Raw genomic sequence first — 25,319 nt, forward strand, 5'->3', positions numbered from 1 at the left:
AGATTGTGTGTACATTTCAGAAAGCTTCCCCTTGCCTACAAATGAAGTGCATGATTTTTCAAAAACTTATTAATGCCCCGTGCTTTTACTTCTGGTGTGGTAAAAAATGGCAGAATCTGGCTATCATTTAAAGCAGTGTAAGACGCTGGTTTACGTTTCCCCTCACATTTGGTGACTAGGTAGGGATATGCAGTTTTGTGTTTTGTTTTTTGAAGAGTTGCTAAGGAGTCCTGCTGCTTCCGAGTTTTATTTTGGGGGTTGTTGTTGTTTTTGTTTACAAAAAGGTAGTCCAGTTGTAACCCTTTTCTAGGTACAATTCTGTACATTCTGGTACTACCTGTTCACTCATGGTCCCTCCAAATCCTTTTGTTTCTTTTAGCAATGTGCCCTTGTGTATCTGCACAAGCTTTTCAAAGCCTGCTACCTTTGCTTACAGAATTTCTCCTGAGGGGCGCTTTGAACATGTCCCGTAATACATGTGGATAAAAGGAATCGCCTTTGTTAATTTCAAAAGCCATTTTATTTCTTCCATGATTTTCCTCTCTTGTTAATTTATTTTGTAAAAGCAAGTGGGGTTTAGTCACCAAAGAGGTGGAGTCTGTGGTTTTGCTCAATAGGTCATGGTCATTTCAAGAGCCATAGGGCCTGAGATGGTTCCAGCTCTAATTTACGTGTAAGATTAGGAGTCCAAGAATGTGAAATCAGTACTGCAGAAGGTCAGTTCTGACATACTTCCCCCCTAAATAGTGGGTGAAGTCCTTTTGGAAAGGACTCAAAGGTTTCAAAGTGTCAAGTTTTGCTGTACTGAAGGACTGTCCATATCTAATCTATTAGAACACTGAACCCTCCTCCCCACTCCAGGAATTTTGCTATCCAGTTGCTCATCTCATTTCCATGGAGGACATTCCAAGAAAGAAAAGTGGGTTTGAATTTGGATAATAAAAGTTTCCAGTCGAGTAGATTTATATATTTTAGTGAAGGTAAGCAACTTAAAATGACCCCAGACCCAGTAAAACTCATTACAAAGAGAAGAGAAACAACATTTAAAAGCAGATACAAATAATGAGGCATTATTCTTTTCTCAAGAAGCCAGCAAAATTTCATCTTTCCTGTTTTATTTTAAGCATGCTTTTTATTCAGGTGTTTAACAAACAACAAGGTGGTAAGCTGCTGACTATAGGCAGACCATCCTTTCTCAAGGGCCATTCCAAATGGGATGAGGTACATCCTGGATAGCATGAAGAACAATCCAGCCCTGGGGTGCATAACGTGAGGTCGAGGAATGCCACAATGGAGAGAAGCCCCTCACCAAGAGAGCTGGCACAAGGGCTGAGAATTGTATCCCGCCTGCTTTCCACAGTAGCATTCCTACTACCCTTCTCCTGATTTGGGGCAATGGGAGAGTCAAATCATTCCCCGCGTCTTCTAGTGGCGAGTCTCAGAGAGCCGCTTTGCTAGGGATAGACAGACAATGGTTGGGAACACTTGGGTTCTTCTGAGCCGCTCTAAGGAAGACCGTATGCTGGATGTCCCACCCGCTGCGCTCCACCAAGGTGCCACTATACTCACAGCAGGAGCTCGTAAGAGCGAGTCGGTAGCTAAGATATAAATCAATTGGGACGTTTGGAACCTGCACACCCCAAAACTGGTACTGGATTCCAGCCCACACCCATCCTTTCAATGGTACCCTCCCCCTCAGCTCACCTGGTGGCAGGCATTCTTGAAGAGGTGGTCCACCAAAAGCCAGATCTCCTTGGCCGCTCAGTGGAGTCATCACCATCCTGGGGTACGATATCCAGAAACTGCTTCTCCTGGAGGTCCAATGACAAGGGGGACTGGCATGAGAGCCTGACAGAATGTGTGCCAGTATGCATTCTTTCCTTGCTCCAGCTGGGTGGACAACTCTTGCCCTCTGAGGCCAGAACTAGGGCTGGGTGATAGCTGACTTTCAACACGGTGATATATCACTAGCTAAACATTGCAATACACCAATATATCACGATGTCTGAAATAAGATGGAGCTATGTAGAGGCATTGGCTGGCTTCACGGTTTCCCCCGCATTGTGATTTCGGCTGCCCCCTGCAGGAGGGCAGGGGAAAGCTGAACCGGCAGAGTCCACAGGGGCTGCAGGAATCTAAAGAAGCATTGTCTGGCTTCACAGTTTCCCCCCACATGGTGTTTTTTGCATAGTACACACACACACATCATGATTCGCAATATATTGCCAGGTCAGAAATTATGAAACCAGTCTCACTATCTAGACTTCAAGCTGATTTGAAAATATATCGCCCGGCCCTAGCCACAGCAAGCATCTCAAGTGGGGAAACAAAAAACTAATTGCTCGCACCCCAAATCCAAGCTCCCCCTCCCCCTATTAATATGCAGCTAGTAATCCTCCCACTCCGGATGTGCAGTTCACCCAAAAGCTTACTGAATATGCAGCTGTGGACATGAGGTTTGGCTAACATTTTATTTAAATTGTTGGAACCTGCCCTGGGACCTTAGGGTGAAGGGCAGGAAATAAGTAACAAAAACAGCAACAGAACATGGATGGGCCTTCATAGGTTGATGGGCTGCAGCCCCAGCCAGCATGATGAGATGAGGGGGTCACATGTTCACCACCCCTTGTCTAGAGCACGTTGCAGAAGCAGGGGTAGAAACTGAGCAACAGCTGGAGCCCCAGCCCACGACTTTGTCTGGGCAATGCAGCACACAGCAGCTGGTGAACAATGCCTCCGGCCTCCTTCCCATCTTCCTCTCCAGGAATGTTCAGGGTGGTTATTTCTATCTCAAGCTACCACATTCAAGAGAAAGAGAAAGAGAGGAGGGGGGAGCAAGAGAGCTTTAGGAGCACAGCAGTGGCAAGCAGCCCATCACTGAAAGTGAGGCATCTAATGATAAGCCTGCATTTTTATCAAAGCTTATATATTTTATTAAGGCTTGCTTGTATTTAAAAATGAGCTTTAAAAAAAGGATTTTCAAATGTTTCATGCCAGGCAGAGAAAAAACCTTGGCTTTTCTCCTAAGACAAGAGGGCCCCATTGATTTATAGTAGAAAAACAATTCTCAAAGTCATAAAAAGGGGAAATTACATATGCTGCCCTTGCAGGCTGAGAAAACACAATTAGGAATGAGTAAATAGTAAAATAATACCAATGTGCCTCCCAGTAAAATGAGCCATATCTTCTTCCTAAGGTTGAAAGGCCAAGAGCAGTGAAAAAGACAACTGACTTGGCTGGAAGAATGAGAGTATTTTTTGGGAAATCTTTTAAAACATTTAGCTGACAGAAAAGAGAGCATTTTTGAAAAGTCTTTTCTAAAGCTGTTTCTTTCTTAAACTGAGAGAGTTAAAAAGGGCAATAAATGTTGGGAAAAGGCAACTGGCTTGGCTGGAGAAGAAGCTTCTTTCTACTTTATTTTTAGGCTGGAAAGGGGGGTGAAAGGGGGAGGTGTAAACTGAAGAGGTTTCTTTTTAAAAGCTGTTTTTTTACTGAGTTCCTTCCTTTTTACTTTGAGAAGCTTTATTCTTTTAAGAGGCTACCTATGATAATGTATGAAATATAATAGCTTAAATATATTGGCTTAAATGTAATTATGCAAAGGATTTAAGGAATGCTAGATTCTTATTTCATATGGTTGTAAGAGTTGTATTTATCCTGAAATTAAGTCAGCCACCAGCCTAGCCCCCCTGCCAGACAGAAGACGCCATCCAAGCACTCTTGATATATAGTTGTCAGGCATTTGTTTAGAAACCTTAAATGAAGGAAATCTTTCAATGTTGATGTGAACTCAAGATCCTTGACATCTGTTGAACATAAAAATGTAAGATTAAACATTTGTTTTAGAAGGCAATAGGGCAAGGAGGGCAAGAGGTGAGCTGGTAATTAAGATTCCATGTAAGATATATTATTACTTATTTGTCATATATATAGCTCTTTGTCTCCCTTATAAGGGCAAGGAAATGGGTGTATCTTTTGTGGGTGTATCTTTTGTGATTGGTTCTACCAAACAGCCAATAGGAATTTCAACCAGGCTGATTGGACAGAGGCAGCCACAGGAGGAGCAAAGGGGGCTGGATTAAGGGAATATAAGTGCTGGCCAGGATGGCAGGAGGCCAGGCCAGAGCTTGGTAACCATATACCACTGAGCCTCTCATTTATTTGTCTGACAAATAAATTAATATTTTAATTTCTCTATTGCTGCGTTGAATATTTCATTCCAGCTAAGCGTTAACCACAAGCAGAGGTGCTACAAAAGGAGTTGGCAAGGATGGAGAATTTGATCCCCTCATCCCCAGGGCAGCTGTTGATTAGGACCCAGTTCATCCCCCCTCCCCCCCCCCGCCAATACTCCCCGCCCCTGGAGAGAGAGAGAGAGAGAGAGAGAGAGAGAGAGAGAGAGAGAGAGTATTGGTGTGGGGAATGACACATGCTGTATCAGAGTCTTAGTGCAAGAGTAGCTGGTGCATGCTAAAGAACACAGGAGCCTTGCTGGGTTAGATCAGCATTCTGTTCCCACAATGGCCAACCACATGCCCTTGGGAGTCCATAGGGACACGGGGACAAGAGCACTCTGTCCATCATGTTCCCCAGAAACTGGTAATCAAAAGCATGTGGTTTGTGATAATAGTGGCAAGAAATAGCCCTGACCGGAGCCACTGATCAACATATCCTCCATGATTCTAAATGTCTACAGCTGTCCAAATTGACAGTCACCACGGTCTCCTTGTGGCTAGGATAATACACCCAAGTTGATCTGATTTCGAGAGGAGTGACATTTCCCTGAGCCACCCCAAAGCAGCCACTACCGCTTCCCAAATGCCAGTGCTCAGGTGGTGAGAGTAAGCCAGAGTGGCACAGCCTGTGCAGCAGTTGCTGAGCACAGAGACAAGGAGAAAACTGGCTCTTGGGGCCAGAGGGGGCTGGCGCCTGCATCATGAGACTGGGCTTTCTGCCTCCCGTGCTGCCAATCGCAAGCGGACCCAGAGTCAAGCAGCGATGGCAAATTCTGGTTTCGTCTCCGTTCTCCTCTGCCGAGTTCTACAAGGGCCACGTTGAGACTAGGGGAGAGACCAAAGCAGAGAGCTAGAGCCACCACCTGGACTGGATTTGAGTCAGAAGGCAGGCAGGTGCGGGTACCTGAGAGGAAAGTCCGGTTGGTGGGGTAGTGCCTGGTTTGCCCTAAGGGACCAGCTGCCACTGCATGGAGCAGCTGCTGATCGTTGACAAGGGCAACTCCATTTACGTGCCTTCGAGGCACATGCACACTGCCGCAGAGCTGGAAGGGGCACTGGAGGGGGCAAAAATGTCCCCCCCCCAAAAGCACAAAAGCGGCAAAGTGGCATGGAAACAGCATCTCGACTCCCTCCCAGGAGCTTTGGCACCGACCTTTCAGACCTGTGGAGAGTTGGAGCAAGGAGTTTTGCAGGGAGGCTGCTGGTTTTCAAAAGGCCTTTCAAAAGGGCTTCCGGGAGTTTAGAGGGTGTTTGCAGGCTTTTCCAATGCTGCCCCCAATATACGCAATTTCATTTAAATGCACGGCACCTCGGAACGCAACCCCCGTGTAAACCTGCTTTGAGCCCGCTACAAGAACATCTAGAGGATAGCAAACCAACTGTTACCTTTTCTAGGAAGCCGTCTTCTCCCTGAGATCAGAGGAGGAAGGCAAGAGCAACAGACAACCAAGGGTGTTAATGGCACAGGCCCTGAGAAGAGAAAGAAACAGCCCATTGGCTGAACAGAATCTGGGCAGATGGCAGGGAAATGCACACGGTTCAGTGGCCCTGCGAAAGGGCAGGTGGGAGGACCAGAACCTGGGATGACTCAGTCAAGGCAAACAAAGGGCATGAACAGCACACAGGAAGCGGATGCAGAGCTACAGAAGCTGAAGCTGAATGCAGCGGAGGACCCCCAGCCCCCACATTGCTGAGTGGAAGAGCAGCTGTTTTCCAAGCAGGCAAGCAGAGTGGGAAGGGTAGACATCCAGCACATGAACCTGCCAGGTAAATCAACCCCTTTCCCTACCAGGTCAATAAGTCTGGTGACGGGAACTCCGCCAAGCGGCTGCCTCATCCAGCACAAGGCTTCCAAGGAGGTCCCGAAGCAGCTTGGTAGGTAGCTCCCACCGATGGTGAGGAAATAGTCCTTGCCAGGGTCAAGGTGAAGGACAAAGATAGCCTCAATCTTCTCTTCCTTGCTGACGTACACATCCAGGGAAATGTCCACCGTCTCACCTAAAACGGGAGGAGGTCAGGTAGATACACTCTTGGGCACAGCCAAGTTGCCTTGTCTGTAAATTAAAAGTGAAGACGGTGAAGAATTGAACAGAAGGACACAATAGGAGGCTGCTGGATCAGGCCAACGGCCCATCTAGTACAGCATCCTGTTCTCACAGGTGTATGGGGCAAACCTTAACTTCAAGAATTAGGAGAAGAAGCGACTCAGTTCCCACCCCCACCCCACTTTCCTCTCTAGTCCTCCAAAGCAGCAGCTGCACAGAAGATGGTGACAGGATACTGGGGGGTGAGAGAAAGTGATCCTAACAAAAGAATATCAAAAGGGAAAGGATTTTTGCGCCCCCAATGTAACTTTCTTTTTTAGTTTACATTTCATTGAGTTTTTAAAGGTTTGGCTAGTTCTATATGTTCCCCAAGATATTTTTGTGCCTCCACAACATAAAAATACGATTATTTTTTTAAAAAAGTAATTTTTGGACGGACTGCTCTCACTGGTTCCCTGCGATGCCAAAAGGTGTTTGGGGACCCTCCAGCATTGCTTGGCTTCAATTCATTTGTCTGTGTGTCTTTGTTTAAAGCTGGTCACACACACTTTTACACTTTGGGCTCAGCTGCTTTGACGTGTGGCCCTTGGAGGCTTGAGCATGGGGCAATGCAGCCCACAAATGTTAAGCCTCCCCTGCTCTACCAAACTCCCAAGGTTTGAGGGAGGAGGGTTGGGAAGAGGAGGGGAAAAGGAAGGCCTTCCCTAGATGAGCCTTGGGGTCCCTTTCCAACTCTACAGTTCTCTGATTCCAGAGAGAGACGCGCAGGGCTCCAAGTATCCCTCGCAGGGCTCAGCGCGAAGCCATGGCTTCCAATACTGGCTGTCACTGAGCTGGGGGATAAAGGAGAAGTGGAGGGTGACCTGCCCGTTGTTTGTGATCTGGAACCTCTCCTTCTGCAGCTGCCAGAACTTCACATTCTCAAACGGAAACTGCAGAGCAAAACGGGGGGGGGGGGGGAGGAAAGAGAGTGTTTGCCTTCAGCAGAGGCAAGGAAACATGCTCCAGGGGGAAGTTTGTCCTTGGCCCCGGCCTCTCATTTAGGGGACTGCACATGCAACAGGTCCACGTGGGGCTCTCCAGATATTGCTGCACTTGCCACTGGCCATGTTGGCTGGGGATGATGGGAGTTGTAGTCCAGCATCTGGAGGGCACCACGCTGGCGACCCCTGGAGTCTTTGCCTGCGAGGAAGAGGAAGAGGCTGCCGCTCAGTGGAAGGGCATCTGCCTTGCATGCAAAGGTCCCAGGTTCTATCCCCAGCATCTTCAGGTAGGGCTGGGAGAGATCCCCCGGAAATCCTGGGGAACCGCTCAAGACTGAGCTAGATGGGCCAAGGCCTTCTTTCCCCCCTGGTCTTTTTGCAGCAAACCCTCTTTAAGGGGTTGGAGAGGATCCTATTCGTCCTTACCTCCCTCCAGGGAGGGAAGGAATTCGTTCTCCATCCTGTCCATCAACTGAACAATATCCTCAATCACTTTCCGGTACCGTCGGTCATCCACAACCTTCACCTATCGGGGGGGGGGGGCAGAGCACATTTGTTGGGGCTATGGACTAAAAAGGGGGGGCATGAGTTAAGAGCAATAAGGCCTGATGCACCCCCTGTTCCCAGCCCTGAAAGAGGCAAGTACTGTAACTCTGAGAGCTTCCCCAGGATGGCAGCGGCTGTGACTTCCAGAGCCAATGGGCTGAAGCCCAATGCTCCAAGCCAAGTACCACAGAAGCTCCATTGCATGAATGGTGCCAACGGTTAAGGTATACAGTTCAGCCCATGTGGTCTGCCATGCCTGCAGGAGCAGCGTGTACTCAGAACAGTGGAGAATGGAAGCCTAGGGATTTAACAGAGCCAAAACCTGCCCACTCCTTGCACCGGAAGTCATTGGCCAAGGAGGAGCTCTGTGGAAAGGGGCCTGGTTGTTGGTCAGGGCCTGCCCAGATTCGAGGAGGTGCCACATAGCAGGCAACTAAAAAGCCTGAATAGACGATAGCCCTGGCCAGGGCAGGTGTTACCCTGTGAGGAAGAGGGAGCTGGCGGGCTTGTGGTCGCTCCTTTTCAATTCCATGTGGCTTCGGTAGCTGAGCTGATTCACGCTGCCTCCTCGCCAGAGGATTGGCTCACACCATGCTGGCACACGGCACTTCCCACTGCAAGGAGACAGTTGGACTGGCTGAGGCAACACACAAGGCTCACACAGTCAAACTTTGGCTCCACACACGGCCTGTGATCTTGACCACGGTCAAGAGCTGGAGATGATGGGGCTTGGGAGTCCAACTTCTGAAGGGGCGGACCTTGCAGGTGTGCAGGCATTTTGCCTCATGGAGAGAGTTGTCAGGAAATCAAAAGCTGCCTTCTACCAGGTCAGAATGATTTTCTGACCTCCCCCAGTTTGGATTCCTACATTGCAAGGGATTGGACGAGATGACCCTCGTGATCCCTTCCAACCCCACAATTCATTAATTAAGTCTCCTCTGGCTGGCAGCAGCTCTCTGTGGCCCAATCCTTTTTCAGGTGGAGGTGCCTTTCAACTTGAGACTCTGCATACAAAGCATATGGCACACCACCAAATGATGATCCTTCCCCAAAGCAAGGGGCCCCGTTATTCTTGTTCAGACACTATTTTTTCAGTGATCCAAAAGACCCTTTCTGGCACCTGAAATGCTGCCCAAAGGAGCCTGCCGTTTTCCGGCTTCGTCACTACATGTTCCGCCTGTCCTTTTGATTTCCCCATTACCACAGCAAGAGCAATGAAACTAGCAGGCCTAGGTGGCTTCTGACAGTTGTCAAGAACCACAAGAATATGCCACATCCTGGATGGTGAGGCTCAATGGCTACTAGCCATAATGGCCAGAGAACATACTCCACCAAGAGAAGCAGTATGGCTTGGAGGAGGGGAGCGTGCTGTTGCACCCAGGTCCTGTTTGTGGGCTGCCCGAGAGGCATCTCATTGGCCAATGTGAGAACAGGATGCTGGGCCAGATGGACCAATGGCCTGATCCAGCAGGGCTGCTCTCATGCTCTTATGCCCTGGCAGACTCATCTTGAGAGAGCACCAAGTCTCATTCCCAGACTTCCTTGACACAAACAGGATTCTCTGCTTAAACACGCCATGAAACAGGATGCTGATTATCAGGACAAATGTGGGGGAAAGGCTGCTTGTGGAAAAGGAGCCAAAACATTTCCAGAGACTTTGAGCAGGGATGGCTTGAGGAAGACAACATATCACAGCCTTGCATTTCACAACTCGCCTAGCAGCCTTTGGCAACCGGGAATTCCATGCAAGCAAAGTGAGCAGGTGAAGGAGAGCTGGATCTCTCTCTTCCTCCGTGGCTTGGTGTCCATTCTGGCTGCAGAGGAAAGGAAGTCCGTCCAGCCCTCAACTCTAGCCCTCCTCCAACAGCTTGCTTAGCAGAAAGCCATGTTTAAAATATATGTTTTACTAGCCTGCTCAGGAGGATGGAAAGGCAGGACACTACTAGCATCTCAGCAGACTAGGAAAAACAAACAAGCCTTGCAGAAGAATGATTGAGAGGACTTACTTACAAAGGCTCAACTATCAAGCAGGATCTGTTTTAGAGTCGAATTTGTACGTCGGGATGAACTTGATCTCTCCCTCTGTGAAATCAGCAAAAGCTGTCTTTTGGGTACGCTGAATGTTTAGCTAAAGCCAAAAAGAAATCGCTTATCAGCAGAGAAGCAGAAGACCCCCTGTTGCCTGACAATGGAGTCTATTAACAGCCACTGTTGTGCTGGAAGACCAAGGTGAAGTACTAGTAGGTTAAAGGTAAAGGTAAAGGGACCCCTGACCATTAGGTCCAGTCGTGACCGACTCTGGGGTTGCGGCGCTCATCTCGCGTTATTGGCCGAGGGAGCCGGCGTACAGCTTCCGGGTCATGTGGCCAGCATGACTAAGCCGCTTCTGGTGAACCAGAACAGCACACAGAAACAGCGTTTACCTTCCCGCCAGAGCGGTACCTATTGATCTACTTGCACTTGGACGTGCTTTCAAACTGCTAGGTTGGCAGGAGCAGGGACAGAGCAAGGGGAGCTCACCCCGTCGCGGGGATTCGAACCGCTGACCTTCTGATCGGCAAGCCCTAGGCTCTGTGGTTTAACCCACAGCGCCACCCGCGTCCCTACTAGTAGGTTAGCCAAGTGCAAAAAAGGGGTATACCTGCTGAGATCCTATCTTATACCCAATTCTTAAAGGTACAGGATGCTTGTGCATTTTTGCCCCATGTCATCTTAAATTACTTTGCTGCATCACACGACAGGAAAATCCTCTAACTCAGGAGTAGCAGACACGTGGCCCTCACAATGCTGCAGAACTACAATTCCCATCATCCCTGATTACTGGCCATGATGGCTGGAGCCAACAGGAACTGCAGCTCAGTAACATCCGGCAGACCACAGGTTAGCTATACCTCCAATAGACAATCTTATATGTACCAATAATCCATACAAACTGTTAACAACCACCAGAATACACCCCCGACACTAAGAGCAACTGCAAAACCACCCTTTTGCATCCTACGTTGGCTCCCAGGACGTTTCTGAGCACAATTCTCAGTGTTGGCGCCAACCTTTAAAGCCCTAAATGGCCTCAGCCCTGAAAGAGTGTCTCCATCCCCATTGTTCAGCCCAGGCATCAGGGTCCAGCACCGAGGGCCTTCTGGCCTTTTCCTCACTGTGAGAAGCGAAGTTACAGGGAACCAGGCAGAGGGCCTTCTGAGTAGTGGCACCTGCCCTGTGGGACACCCTCCCGTCAGATGTCAAGGAGATAAGTAACTATACAGCCTTTAGGGAAGTTTTTAATGTTTTATGATGGTTTTGCATATGTTGGAAGTCCCCCCCTTGCCTTCCTTGCAGCATCCTTCTCAAAGGGCTAAGGCACGACTACGCTCACAGAGTTTAAATCCACCGTAAGGTGCAGCAATCAGGCCTGTTTCAACACAAAATACCAATGCTCCTTATGCCAAGTGGGAGAAAGGTCGTCAACATGATGAACACACAAACCTTGGAGAGAAAAATGTAAAACAAAAAGCACCAGCAATTTAATTGGACTTAATGGAAGTCTCTGCTGATAAGAACATGTGAGCAACGCAGATTTTCCAGACAGATGCAAAACCTAGAGCAGGAAACCTTAGACCTTTCGATATTGCTGGACAGCAGCTATGCTGGGGCTGATGGGAGTCCAACAACATCTGGAGCGTGTGCTGAGCTAGGAAAGCCCTCTAACTGGGAAACGGCAGAGCAGTCCTACTTATTCCAAGGCAACCCTCCAACTTAATTGGGACTTGCTTCTAATTCAGGTTGCACAAACCGGCAACCTTAAAAAGCATTTGTAGAAGTCGCAGTCATCCTATGTTATAGCTACACTTTGCTCCTAACTGCCTGAAAGTGGTTTCTCTAGCCTAGGCTGGGGTATCCCAGACAAAGGAAATAAACAGGGCAATATCCTAAACCACCACATATAACACAAAGATGTCTCTCACCTGGTCGTAGGTCAGAAGTCTCTGAAGCTCATTTTTAGTGATCAGATGACAATGCTGGAAAAAAGCAAAGCAACCACAGCTACAGGCTAGCTCACGGGGTCGGGGGTCGGGGGTCGGGAGGCAGCCTGCTGCCACTTCCTGCAATATGTAGTAAGACTGATAACTAGGATTGGGCAGTATGATCATATTAGGCTAGTGCTCTGTGAACTAGACTGGCTCTTGAACTGCTTCCAGGCCCAATTCAGAGCATCCCATTTGGCCTTTCAAGTGTTTCAAGGTTTGGGGAAAGGGTACCAGAAGAAGGCCCACTTATGTTTGCACTGCCTCTCCACTGACTAGAATCCCTTTCCCAGGGAACTCCTGCTCTTTCAAGCATGGCAGGGCCTTTTCAGTCATGGCACCCGACCTTTCAGAATAATCTCCCAAAGAGGTTCACCTGGCCCCTGCTTTGATGTCCTTTCAGCAAAGACTTTTAGAATTTCCCCTGGTTCTTGAATTCATGGGCAGGGCGCTTGTGGCCCTCCAAACCCTGCTGTAGTACACAGGAACATGGGAAGCGACCTTATATTGAGGCAGACCATTGACCCATCAAGCTCAGGACGGACTACATGGACTGGCAGCAGCTTTCAGGCAGAGATCATGCCCAGCCCTAGCTGCACACACTGGTGACTGAGCCGGGAACCTTCTCCATGCAAAATGGCCGCTCTGCTTTCGCGTTACTGCCCTTAACAAACTGCAACTCCCACCCCGATCACTGGAGAAGTTGCCCACATTTGCTATAATCTCATCTAATACATCTCTGCCACTCGGTTTATGTTGCTCTCTCCTGGCTGCTCTAGTAGAAACCTTAGTGGTGCAGCTGCAGCAGCAGGGATCGCCGACACTGCACCCTCCTGGTGTTGCTGAAGTGGAACTCTCATGAGCCCGTCAGCAAGGCCAATTCTTAGCAATTATGGGAATTTTGGTCAATCAACATTTGGAGAGCACAATGCTGCCTGCCATAAAGAAGGCTGATCACCGAAGAATTGATGCTTTTGAATTCTGGTGCCGGAGGAGACTCTTGAGAGTCCCAAGGACTGCAAGAAGATCAAACCTCTCCATTCTGAAGGAAATCAGCCCTGAGTGCTCACTGGAAGGACAGATCCTGAAGCTGAGGCTCCAAGACTTTGGCCACCTCATGAGTGGCCAATGGATCCAAACTACAAGAAAGAAGATTCCACCTAAACATTAGGAAGAACTTCCTGACAGTAAGAGCTGTTCGACAGTGGAATTTGCTGCCAAGGAGTGTGGTGGAGTCTCCTTCTTTGGAGGTCTTTAAGCAGAGGCTTGACAACCATATGTCAGGAGTGCTCTGATGGTCTTTCCTGCTTGGCAGGGGGTTGGACTCGATGGCCCTTGTGGTCTCTTCCAACTCTATGATTCTATGAGAAGAGAAGACTCCCTGGAAAAGACTCTGATGGATGAATGTATTGCCAAAAATGTTATTTTTGTTTCAGTCATTGCAAATTCTGGACAAGATGGACTGTTTCAAGAAGTGGCAGAAAGACATTTCTAGATTTGTCTGGCAGGGCAAGAAGCCCAGAATAAAATTTAAAATACTAACTGACGCAAAGGAAAGAGGTGGATTTGCCCTGCCAGACCTTAAACTTTACTATGAATCAGCAGCATTCTGCTGGTTGAGAGATTGGCTGCTTCTTGAGAACACAGACATTTTGGACTTAGAAGGTTTCAACAATGTTTTTGGGTGGCATGCATATTTGTGGTACGACAAGGTTAAAGCACATAAAGCATTTAAAAACCATATTGTCAGGAAAGCATTGTTTAATGTCTGGATAAGATACAAAGACTTACTGGAAAATAAAACCCCAAGGTGGTTGTCACCAATGGAAGCAAAGGCTCAGAAAAAACTCAATATGGAGGCCAAATGGCCGCAATATTGGGAAATATTGGAACAAGAAGGAGACAAATTGAAATTGCAGAGTTTTGAGAAATTAAAAGATAAAGTGCGAGACTGGCTTCATTATTACCAAATAAGAGAGGCCTATAATTTGGACAAAAAAAATGGCTTCCAGGTGGAAAAATCAAAATTGGAAACAGAACTGTTAGATCCCAAAACTAAGATACTTTCAAGAATGTATAACTTGCTGTTAAAATGGAATACGCAGGATGAAATGGTTAAATCTGCTATGATTAAATGGGCACAAGACATTGGTCATAACATTATGTTTGCTGACTGGGAACAATTGTGGACCACCGGTATGAAATTTATGGCATGGCATGTAATGCATTGAGAGAGAATATTATGAAAATGATATACAGGTGGTACATGACACCAGTCAAGCTTGCAAAAATATATCATTTGCCCGACAATAAATGTTGGAAATGTAAAGAAAATGAAGGTACATTCTTTCACCTTTGGTGGACGTGCCCAAAGATTAAGGCCTTCTGGGAGATGATCTATAATGAAATGAAAAAGGTATTTAAATATACCTTCCTGAAGAAACCAGAGGCCTTCCTCCTGGGCATAGTCGGCCAATTGGTGCCAAAGAAGGATAGAGCTTTTTTCATGTATGCAACAACAGCAGCAAGAATACTTATTGCAAAGTATTGGAAGACACAAGATTTACCCACCCTGGAAGAGTGGCAGATGAAGGTGATGGACTATATGGAATTGGCGGAAATGACTGGCAGAATACGAGACCTGGGAGAAGAGTTGGTGGAAGAAGACTGGAAGAAATTTAAAGACTATTTGCAGAAACACTGTAAAATTAACGAATGTTAAAATGATGTTGGATTGAAAATAAGTGGCATTAGCAACAAAGTTATTAAGAATATGCAAAAATGAATTGATAATGGTTGGAAATAAAGAGTTATAATATGTTAAGATATAGAGATAAGACAATGAATGAGGGTAAGGATTTGCTGATTTGATTATGTAAAGGGGATACAAAAAGGGGAGGTGAGAGGAGGTCAAGGAAACAAGCAAATGAGTTTAAAGTTATAAAAAAACAGATTTGTTTTTATTTTTTCTTATTTTCTTTTTGTCTTTTGTCTTTTGTATGTTGTATTTTTATTTTTATTTTTTCATGTATTTTTGTACTTATGTTTTTGTAAAACTTTAATAATTATTTCTTTAAAAAAGAGAAAAGACTCTGATGTTGGGAAAGATGGAGGGCACAAGGAGAAGGGGACGACAGAGGACGAGATGGTGGGACAGTGTTCTCGAAGCTACCAGCATGAGTTTGACCAAACTGCGGGAGGCAGTGGAAGACAGGAGGGCCTGGCGTGCTCTGGTCCAGGGGGTCACGAAGAGGCGGACACGACTAAACGACTAAACAACAACAAATGCTGCCTACCCTGAGCTACACACAGGCAGGAAAGTTACAGAAACGTGACTCAATTTGCTTCTCCAGATAGCGGAGACCAGCAAGTTACATCAGCCAAGGCTCTCTCCCTCCAAGCCCTCGAAACGCACTCGTGTTTCATGATTGTCAGCTGCGGCAGACCCTGGTCAGGGGGCAGGAAGCTCATCTGGGCACCGATATCCTTGTAATCCTGGTTTCGGCGCCCGAAGTCTTCCACGTGGGCAGCAAGGTGGGAATTGACCATGCAGAAGCTGGTATTGTTGCAGACAAGCCTCACGGCCACACACCCCTTGTTACCCTGCAGGGGCGGAGCAAAGATGGCTGTTAGTGAGCAAGCAGGAAAGAGGGGGAACTGGTTGGCAGAGATTAGAAAAACAGACAGACAGACAGACAGACAGACAGAAAGATCGACGTAGGGAATTCCGCTGTCAGGGTCTACTCCCCATCTTCCCCATGATGCCTGTGGCCACTGTCTCCCTCATCACTTCCTTGATGCGGCTGAGCTGGTCCTTCCTGACAAAGATGAGCACCAGCTGCACCTAGAAGATGCAAGGTACTGGGATGTCTACCAGCTCTGTTCATTGCTTGCTGTCCTGGGCCGGCTGGATGCAGATAGGAGTGGCAGGTGGCACCAACTGGGGATCCCCCAAGGGAAGAAGGCTCAGAGCCAGGGAACTGGTGGGGGGTCGTCCGAGGGAGAAGAGGGAGCAGACTGTGAGCAAGAGGAGGTGTTGGAAACTGAAGAGGCAGGAGGGCAGGAAGATTCTGTGGCAAACAGCAGCCCAGAATCCGAGGCAGAAGTGGAGGCTGGAGGCGGGGGTCAAGAGGCAGAGATCAGGCAGGCTGCTGAAGAAGCCAGGGGGTCTCCCCATCCTGCTGCGATCAGCTCCCCTCCCTGCTGGTCTCCCAGAACACAGAGAAATTAAGAGGAGGGAGCAAAGACAGGCAAGGTGTCAGAGTCTCAGGATGCTTGGGAAGGACCAGGGGGAGGAGGAGACTTCAGAGAGTGGTGGGTGGGTAGCAACCTTCAGCCTTCACAACTACCTCACTGGGGCAAGACCTGTTGGGAAAGGTTTCTGTGATCACGAGGCCTGCACGGTTTGGGTTTCTTTGAATAAAGAATGTGGGCTTCTTTTGAATAAAACACCACTGACACCAGGTGTTTTTTCTTGCTGACCTCCTCCTCCTCCTCCTCCTCCTCACTCCAGCTCCTGACAGCTGTCTGGCTGCTGAAGAAATGGGTGGGGTTGGACTTACTTTCTTGTACTTGGATTTGGAACGCAAAGCCTTTTCCACAGCTGTCAGCCACTCTTGCTCCTTTGTCGAGTCCAAGTAGAAGAAAGCCTCTGTGCTCAGGTCCAGCTCCTGGAACCGAATGCCCAAGTGCCAAAGAGAAGGATGTGGAAGTGCAGGAATAGGACTCCAATCGGAACAGACGTGCTGGTCAAATATGCAAAGACAACAGGAGTGTGCAAGGGCAGGCAAGATCAGGACCAAGAACAAACAAGTAATACCAGCCACTTCTTCCTCAGCTTAGCTATTCGGGGCCCCAAAGGAGCTTTGCTAATGAAAGAAAAAAAGCTTTTCCCTTGTATTTTTTAAGATGTGTCAGCCAGCCTGATATCTAAGCACTATCCCAGTAGCCACAGGCAACCAGAAATTCTTTGAAGGCAAGTGAGTTGGTTGATCTCTCCATTCTTCCTTCACCTGGCAACCTGGTTTCCAGGCTGGCTTTCCGGGAGCAGAAAACCACCTCTCAGATCTGTTGTGCCAAGCTTGTTTGCTAGAAGATTACCCCGTAACACCCTTGTCCTCTTTGCAAACCTCCTAAAAGGCTAGCCTTCTGTGTTTCCATGCTGGCCATGAAGGAATGGGCATTCCCGACTCTGAAAACAGCACAGAAATACAGCCTGTCTAGTAAAGGGGTAAAAAGAGCAAGCTAAACAGCCTCTGTAAAACAGTAGCATCTGAAGCTGCTAACCACATACTGATAAACATATCATAAAAGGAGACATGAAAAACAAATGGCCACTGGGTACTACTAACAGTGGGACACGGGTGGCGCTGTGGGTTAAACCACAGAGCCTAGCACTTGCAGATCAGAAGGCCGGCGGTTCGAATCTCCGTGACGGGGTGAGCTTCCGTTGCTCGGTCCCTGCTCCTGCCAACCTAGCAGTTCAAAAGCACGTCCAAGTGCAAGTAGATCAATAGGTGCCGCTCCGGCGGGAAGGTAAACGGCATTTCCGTGTGCTGCTCTGGTTCACCAGAAGCGGCTTAGTCCTGCTGGCCACATGACCCAGAAGCTGCACACCAGCTCCCTCGGCCAGTAAAGCGAGATGAGCGCCGCAACCCCAGAGTCGGTCACGACTGGACCTAATGGTCAGGGGTCCCTTTAACTTTACCTTACTACTAACAGTACGAGGAAATAACCAAAGCAAAAACTCAAAAACTTTGTTTGAAGTAGTAAGCTTAGCATTATAAGGATGACCCACACCAAGTGTTGGGGGGGGGGTGTCACACCTCCCTTTCCTCCAGCACAGCTTTTAGGAGGAGTTCCAAAGGTTTTGCTTCAGTTTTGGATTAACTGCATCTTGTCACAATGTCTGAAGCTGCACAAACCGCTTCATTTGAACCATGGCTCCTTGAAACAAGCCCATTTCCAATCGTGGGTTTACAAAGCTGGTCAAATGAACCACCTTAGGATCTGGACACACCAAACTGTGGTTAATTTAAAATCCAAGTGGAAGCTTCCCAATAGGCTTGGGGTGGGGGAGAGGTGTGCAAACCTGGAGGAGAGGCTGCCGTCCTGCTCATAATATGAAGCCACGGTTCAGTATGTGGCACCAAGGGAAATTGCCCACCACAACTAATACTTTCAATTACCCACCCATGTGGCCTGAGTGAACAGGACAGACTTTGCCTGGCACCCAACAATAAAGCTGTCATGTAGATGTCGCTTTCTCCAGCCCCAACTCTGATACAGGTTATAATAATAATAATAATAATAATAATAATAATAATAATAATAATTTATTATTTATACCCCGCCCATCTGGCTGAGTTTCCCCAGCCACTCTGGGCGGCTCCCAATCAGTGTTAAAAACAGTACAGCATTACATATTAAAAACTTCCCTGAACAGGGCTGCCTTAAGATGTCTTCTGAACGTCAGGTAATTCTTTATCTCTTTGACATCTGATGGGAGGGCGTTCCACAGGGCGGGCGCCACTACCGAGAAGGCCCTCTGTCTGGTTCCCTGTAGCCTCACTTCTCGCAATGAGGGAACCGCCAGAAGGCCCTCGGCGCTGGATCTCAGTGTCCGGGCTGAACGATGGGGGTGGAGACGCTCCTTCAGGTATACAGGACCGAGGCCGTTTAGGGCTTTAAAGGTCAGCACCAACACTTTGAATCGTGCTCGGAAACGTACTGGGAGCCAATGCAGATCTCTCAGAATCGGTGTTATGTGGTCCCGGTGGCCACTCCCAGTCACCAGTCTAGCTGCCGCATTCTGGATTAATTGCAGTTTCCGGGTCACCTTCAAAGGTAGCCCCACGTAGAGCGCGTTGCAGTAGTCCAAGCGGGAGATAACTAGAGCATGCACCACTCTGATGAGACAGTCCGCGGGCAGGGAGGGTCTTAGCCTGCGTACCAGTTGGAGCTGGTAGACAGCTGCCCTGGACACAGAGTTAATCTGCGCCTCCATGGACAGCTGTGAGTCCAAAATGACTCCCAGGCTTCGCACCTGGTCCTTCAGGGGCACAGTTACCCCATTCAGGACCAGGGAATCCTCCACACCTGCCCGCCTCCTGTCCCCCCAAAACAGTACTTCTGTCTTGTCAGGATTCAACCTCAATCTGTTAGCCGCCATCCAACCTCCAACCGCCTCCAGGCACTCACACAGGACCTTCACCGCCTTCACTGGTTCTGATTTAAAGGAGAGGTAGAGCTGGGTGTCATCTGCATACTGATGAACACCCAGTCCAAACCCCCTGATGATCTCTCCCAGCGGCTTCATATAGATATTAAAAAGCATGGGGGAGAGGACAGAACCCTGAGGCACCCCACAAGTGAGAGCCCAGGGGTCTGAACACTCACCCCCCACCACCACCTTCTGAACACGGCCCAGGAGGAAGGAGCGGAACCACGGTATGACAGTGCCCCCAGCTCCCAGCCCCTCTAGACGGTCCAGAAGGATGTTATGGTCGATGGTGTCAAAGGCCGCTGAGAGATCCAGCAGAACTAGGAAACAGCTCTCACCTTTGTCCCTAGCCCGCCGGAGATCATCAACCAGCGCGACCAAGGCAGTTTCAGTCCCATGGTGAGGCCTGAATCCCGATTGGAAGGGATCCAAATGGTCCGTTTCCTCCAGGCGTGCTTGGAGTTGTTCAGCAACCACCCGCTCAATCACCTTGCCCAAGAATGGCAGATTTGAGACTGGGCGATAGTTGGCCATTCACCACCCCGCAGAGCCCATCGCCCAGCCCTTCCCGGCTCGCTTTTATCAGCCAGGATGGGCAAGGATCAGGGAGACAGGTGGTCGGTTTCACTCGTCCAAGCAGCCTGTCCACATCCTCGGAGGTAACAGATTGGAATTGATCCCATGTAACAGGACCAGACAGAACTCTAGCACTCTCCCGCCCTGGCCCTGCTCCCACGGTGGAGTCTAGCTCCTTCTGAATCTGAGCGATTTTATTCGCAAAAAACTTTGCAAAAGCATTGCAGGAGGTCTTGGGGTCCCTACCAGGCCCCGGTGGTACAGGTGGTTCTGATAGATTGCGAACCACCTGAAAAAGTCTCCTGCTGCTGTTTTCTGCAGATGCAATGGAGGCGGCGAAGAAGGCCCTCTTCGCCGTCGCCATTGCCACTTGGTAGGCTCGACGTTGAGCTCTAACCCGTGTCCGGTCTGATTCAGAATGAGTTTTCCGCCACTGGCGCTCTAGCCGTCTCAACGATTGTTTCATCACCCTCAGCTCCGGGGAAAACCACGGGGCTGTCCGGGCTCCATGCAATCGGAGAGGGTGCTTCGGAGCCAGACAGTCAATAGCCCTGGTTAACTCCGCATTCCAGCGTGCCACCAGGGAATCAGCTGAAAGGCCATCAACTTGGGATAAAGCATCCCCTACCACTCTCTGGAAGCCAATTGGATCCCTTAAGTGGCGGGGGCGGACCATCCGAATCGGTCCCACCTCCCTGCGTAGGGGAAGGGTTGCGGAGAAGTCCAGTTGCACCAGGAAGTGATCTGACCATGGCACTTCTTTTGTTTCGCTTTTAGTTAATGTCAGATCACCAACATCCGTAGAGGTAAACACCAAGTCTAAGGCATGTCCGTGGCTATGAGTTGGGCCAGACTTATTCAGGGACAGCCCCATGGAGGCCATGCTTTCCACGAAGTCCCGAGCGGCCCCTTGTAAGGTCGTGTCGGCATGGATGTTAAAATCCCCCAGGACAACCAAGCTAGGTGTCTCCAGGAGCATATCCGCCACGACCTGAAGCAGCTCGGGCAGGGAATCCTTGGTGCAGCGGGGAGGTCGGTACACCAGTAGGAATCCTGTACTGCCCCTATTGCCCAACTTCCAGAACATGCACTCAGAAAACTGGGTCTTCCCAATAGGACGCCTGGTGCAGACTAATGACTTCCTAAAAATCACTGCAACACCCCCCCCCCCCCCGCCCACATGACCTGGGTTGCTGTGCGTAAGAGAAACCTGGTGGGCAAGCAGCGGCAAGGACAGGCCCATCTGCTTCATCCAACCAGGTCTCTGTCACACATGCCAGATCAAATCCTCCATCCACAATCAGGTCGTGGATGGCAGTGGTTTTATTCATCATTGACCTGGCATTGCACAGCAACACCTTCAGGTCATGTGGGTTTCCCTTGCTGATTACTGTATCCTTCCGGTCAGGACCAGACCTGGAGGCAGGGATAGTCCTCAAACAACGACTAAACCTGCCTCCTCGGTAATGACATGGTCTGGTCTTAGCATAATTCCTCCTCCTGCCCGTGATCACTGAGATCGGGTGTCCCAATACATCTCCCCCTGTGGAACCTGCCCCACCCAATCTATTGGCTGAGGCCCACTCCCAGGCAGCCATGACCCTTCCCCTTAAAAGGCAAAATACAAACTATATAATAATTTAACAGAATAATAATAATAATAAAACAAAACAGAACAGAACAAAACAAAACAAAGCAAGAAACAATAGCCCTGACTAAATGCTTATCCCACCCCAAGCAAAAATAAAGTAATGAAATAATATAATATTATAAAAAAAAACAACCACCATTTAAAGTGCTGCAAATTAAAAGCGATTAAAACATTTAAAACCATTGTGTCCATTGCTGCTGGTAGCTGCTCTAAACTGTAGTGGTAGTGCAGGCCCCGCCCCCTAGGCCGGATGGAGTTGGCAGGAGAGGGAGTGGTCCTCCCAACACTCACGCAAGCAGCAGCAGCAGCAGCCGTGTCCCGGAAGCCTCTCTCAGGCCTCTTATGCTGTGGTGGTTCCACTGGTCTTTGCACTTTGGCATGATCTGAGCTGAAATTCTGGGTGTTGACATATTCCTTCTCTCTCTTGGCGAGGACGTGCTGGATGAGTCCCTCTCTCTGTCCGGACTGCGGATGTGTGGAAGGCACAAAGAGCTGGCGCATAGTGTGGGTCATTGGGGTTGCTTCTTGCTCATGCTCTCCTTGTCACGGATACGCCTCAGGGAGATGAGAACACAACTCAAGTAGTCCTTCAAAGCAAGGAGGCGGGAGGGCACAGTACACCTCTAAGGCAACTTACAGCCTGCTTGGTGGCAGCGGTGGGGGTGGAGGCTCCCCATTTGCTGATTCTGCAGGTTTCTTTCCTTCTCCATGAAGTTATCCTCGAATCCCAGAATTCCCGAGAGAGGAAAAGACTTCTGAGGTTAGAGAGGCTTGTCGCCGGAAATCACCCCCCCCCTCCATTAACACGTGTAACGCACAAGCACCACACTCACACATGCACGCAGCTCCCCTCCCTGACCCCAGAGATGTCCCTTTAGAGGGCCATCTCTTAACAGCCTTCCGTAAATAAGGAAGCGCTAGTCTGACAGCTCTTCTCTACAGCGCTCCGCATCGCCCTATCTTTATTGTGAGTAGACCGGCCGCCTGAACTTTAGGTCAAACGGCGGCCGCCTCAGCCAATCAACATTGCCGAACAGCGCCCCTTGCGGCGGCCACGCTGGTACTGCAGGCTGCAAGCGCCTTTTCCTCACCTTTTGACAGCTCTCGATACAATGTTTCCGAGTTTAATTGACCGTGACTGATGTAATCAAAATGTAGCAAGTAACTTCCGAAAGGCGAAAGTACTTTGAACTTCAAGGACAATATTCTTTATAAATTCACCAAAAATCAGCCGTACATCGGATTTTCACCGGACCACTTTTATTTTGCTACATATTACAAGGACTATCAAAGGGGGGTGACCTGATGTGGGGCAGCCATAATCCCTTGACCGAGCGGTCACGTAGTCAGCGGCCCTTCTCAGCGGACGTGACTACCTTGATAGCCATCATGATGGGCTCAGACAGAAGGCTATCAAGGACACAATAAACTGCACCCTTTAGTGTATTCCATGCGGACTCGCACAAAAGGACTCTGACCGGATTCCCCTCAGGGGGCAGGAAACTTCGCCCTTCTCTTTTGTTCTTGTAAATAACTCATATGGGGAGGGGAGAGGAGGCTCCGACCAGGTGTCAGGTCACTCAGATTACCTGTGTAGCCCCTCCTCGACTCCTCCTAATATTAATGTAATCATGATGTAAATGTGATGTAATTCTGGGGGTGTAGCATAGGGGATTAGCAACTAATAAAAGTTAGGGTCTCCCTTTGTTCGGGGCTTCCATCTTGCTTCACCTCGTGGGCGGTGGGAGTCCTGTCGCGACAGTCTTTTCTTGAATAAAGACCGAGCCTACTGGCTGCTGTTTTGCTCTGAATTGCTCTGGTCGGTGTCTTCATTTGTCCAAGAGAGCCCTCGGACTTTCCTGTAACAGGCTTCAGAACCGTTTGGGGAAGTTTCGGGAAAGGAACTTAGAAAATACTTAACTGCAGGAAAATGTTCCTGCCTCCCCACAGCACCACATTTGCCGGACAATTGCCTCTCAGCTTATGCATGTTTAGGAAGGATTGTGGAGGCAAGAGGTCCTCCCCTCAAGGCCTTTTCCTCTAAAGGAGGTAGACTGGTCTTCTCCAATCCTCTGGCCACTGCTGAGCTTTCCAAACTTGCTGGCATATTGCGTGTAGCACCTTAACAGCATCATCTTTAACAAAATTTAATAGTTCAGCTGGAATATCATCACTTCCACTGGCCTTGTTATTAGCAGTGCTTTCTAAGGCCCATTTGACTTTGCTCTCCAGGATGTCAGGCTCAAGGTCAGCAACCACACTACCTGGGGTGTATGAGACATCCATATCTTTCTGGTATAATTCCTCTGTGTATTCTTGCCACCTCTTCTTGACGTCTTCTGCTTCTGTGAGGGTCTTTCCACCTTTGTCCTTTATTATGGTACTCTTTGTATGAAATGTTCCTTTCATAGCTCCAGTTTTCTTGAACAGATCTCTGGTTCTTCCCATTCTGTTGTTTTCCTCTATTTCTTTGCATTGCTCGTTTAAGAAGGCCCTCCTGTCTCTCCTTGCTATTTTTTGGAAATCTGCATTCAATTTCCTGTATCTTTCACTATCTCCCTCGCATTTTGCTTGCCTTCTCCAAGTCCACCTTTCCTTTTGAAGCAAAATGTCATTGAAATGGGGGAGAAATGCCCTGCATGAAGTCTTGGGTTTGCAATTTGGGGAGAGGGAAGACTGTCTGCGGCGCTGGGGAGCAGGCAGGCTAGCGAGGCCCCCTAGATCTAGAGGCCCATGGCTTCTGCCTACTTAGCCTATACATAAATCCGGCCCTGCCTATGTCACAGTGAGCACAGGCCCATCGATCACGTGCAAGGCATTCTGCATGTTGGGAAGGAGCCTCCTGTTCTGGGCCAGGTGGAAGAGTGACACCAGCAGAAGACTGGGTGGTGGGGTCGAAGCTGATCCCGGGGAGCACGTGAGGAGTCAAGGCTTCCCGCATGAAGGCCTCGCTTCCCCTAGAAGTCCCTGCCTCCTGGTCTGTGTTCGCTTTCTTCTTCAGGTACAGCGCCAGCATGTTCTGGATGGTGCACCTGCTTTCGGGGGAGAGCTTGTCGAACTGGTCCACACTAGAAGAATAGCCATGAGACGGGTGAGACTCCTGCAAGGCGTCCCCAAAGTCAGGGGAACATAAGCGCATTTGAAGAGCCTTGCTGGCTCAGGCCAAGGCCCATTCAGTCCGACATCCTGTTGGCATGTAGTTGGTCCACCACAATTGCAAGATTATTGCATCCTTCAGGAATGGTGTGTCCAGCTCCATCTGAGTCATCATCCAGGCACGCTGTGGAGCTGCATGGATGAGAGATGGGCATCTTCGGCCAGTCAGGGCTGAAGAGCTGGCAAGATCCCCTGTACTGAGCCGGAAAGCAAACTCTTTGGCCTCCGAGATCTCTCCCGACTCTCAGCAGCCCTCACTGTGAGCCATACTAGAGGAATGTTGTCCTGCTTTTGCTGAGCTACAACACAGGAGCGCACCCCCAGGGGGCCATGATGTGGTAACCCTGGCGAAGCATTGCAGAGCAACTGAGAAAGCAGAATGATGTTTGCGTGGACAGTCCATTAGAAAGCTGCACTATTATTGCATCGATAGCACATTGCAGAATACGGCCCCCCTCCAGGCAAAAACATCCGTCTGGCGGGACAGTAGCTTTGATTTCGGAGGTTGTGGTTTTACATCTTCCTATTTATTTATTTATTTATTTATTTATTTATTTATTTATTTATTTATTTAAAATTATTTATTTATTTCATAAAATTAAACGCTGAAGAAGTGAATACCAGAATAGATCAGAACTCACTCCCAAGGTAAGGGGAAGAGACATGGCTAAGATGGCAGGACAGCTTACTCTATGGTGTTAACCCCTTCATGCACTAATTAGACTGAAGCATGATGGTTATATGAGACTGGTTATCCCGCACAATATGCTCTCACACAACCCATGCCCTCCAACTGAAAACCCATTTCCTGGACAATATCAACATTGTGTTTTGTGCCTGTGAACTGCACAGTGAATATTTTTATTAGAAAAGAAAACAGCCC

The 25,319-nt window shown here is 48.7% G+C and overlaps 1 pseudogene across 1 annotated transcript; it reads right to left on the bottom strand.

Moving 5' to 3' along the window:
• Positions 1 to 1,695: 1,695 nt before the first annotated feature.
• On the bottom strand, positions 1,696 to 22,014 carry LOC309361283 (inositol polyphosphate 5-phosphatase OCRL-like; annotated as a pseudogene). The gene is made up of 13 exons: positions 21,918 to 22,014; positions 21,641 to 21,835; positions 16,394 to 16,576; positions 15,576 to 15,675; positions 15,207 to 15,457; positions 11,772 to 11,825; positions 9,834 to 9,937; positions 8,289 to 8,423; positions 7,679 to 7,789; positions 7,047 to 7,212; positions 6,025 to 6,233; positions 5,622 to 5,645; positions 1,696 to 1,811 (listed from the first exon to the last, which is right to left on the bottom strand). The product of its transcript is annotated as an inositol polyphosphate 5-phosphatase OCRL-like (transcript).
• Positions 22,015 to 25,319: the final 3,305 nt, after the last annotated feature.

Source organism: Podarcis melisellensis (genome assembly GCF_964234715.1).
Source record: "Podarcis melisellensis genome assembly, chromosome: W".
Lineage (NCBI taxonomy): Eukaryota > Metazoa > Chordata > Lepidosauria > Squamata > Lacertidae > Podarcis > Podarcis melisellensis.